Here is a 1352-nt window from a genome sequence, read left to right on the forward strand (position 1 = left end):
CAAAGTGGAAAGGCTAATAATAATTTCCTGCGCTCCTGAGGACGTGTTGGCCGCCCTATCACTTCGCTTGAGCCTCCACCTGCCGTTTTGAAATATCCTGTCTTTGACGGAACCCTTGGAACCAGAGAACTGTATTGCAGTAAAATCAGCTCTACTATAATACCTTCACAATCTGAGGACAATTATTCCCACTCACTGTAAAATCACAAAAATATTCATAAGTAGCATAAATAGATAACCATTAATTACGCTTGGGAATTAAGGCATGAAAAAATACATGAGTTTGAGGCAGAGTAAGAATGGGAATGTTAAGTGAATATCAATTTTTCTGTTCCTTGATTTTTTTATAGTTGGTTTGAGTACCAGAATAAGGCTAACGACTATGCTATACTCATGTACCATTCATACAACATTCATTTTCAAGGTACCCCTAAAATTATTGCCGAAAGCGGCTATATCCAGAGGTACGTTTTCTTTTATTCGTTCTCTGAGGGGGGGAACATAGTTATTCCGGTGCAATTTGCAGTATTATACAAAAATTTCTTTCCTTAATTTGTAATGTCAGTATAAAAACAAACTGAAACATTATTATACGTTTGTCTTCCACGACCTAGGCATTTGCAAGGCATACGGTGTACCAGAACATTTCGAAAGCTTCTCCGTTGAGTTTCGTCGCCACGCCCGCGGCTAAATCGGCTGAACATTCTTACCACTGCGATCTCTCATTTCACGGGTAAAGGGAGTGTGGCCTCATAATCTGACTGTTGTCCTTTAATTGACGCATCTATTTGAAAATATAGATTCACAGGGTATAACACTTCCTCTTCAGGAAGCAATACTATTCGCAATATTTCTCTGCTGATGGGTATGCTGCATCTTTCGCAAAAATGTGATCTGTATGACTTGGATACTGATTTGCTGCTTTCCAGATGATTAAGTGACATCATTAACTATCGAAAATAATGGTGTCTTCTTTACCATTCTGTATACATTTATTCATGACTCCTAATGTTGCAAACACGCTTAAATATACGGAATCTGAAAACATAGTAATGTACCGAGTTTGTGTGACTGTCTCAATAAACAAAAAACGACGGCGTAAAAAGGTTAAAAATTCCATCATGCTCTCTACTTGAAACTTGAAGGAACAGCGGGTGCAGCTGGGCTAAGGTCACGTTTAAACACCGCTGTAACGCCTTTCGAAACCGATCCATCTGTGAGAACCAAAACCAACTGCAGTTTAATGCGACATAAACCTGAAGACAAGCACCTCTGGTGGAAATACAATTTAATCAGCCAATACATATGAATGAGAGCTTGACGTCTGATATGTCATATATAGAAAATTAAAG

This window comes from Penaeus monodon, chromosome 21 (assembly GCF_015228065.2).
Source record: "Penaeus monodon isolate SGIC_2016 chromosome 21, NSTDA_Pmon_1, whole genome shotgun sequence".
Lineage (NCBI taxonomy): Eukaryota > Metazoa > Arthropoda > Malacostraca > Decapoda > Penaeidae > Penaeus > Penaeus monodon.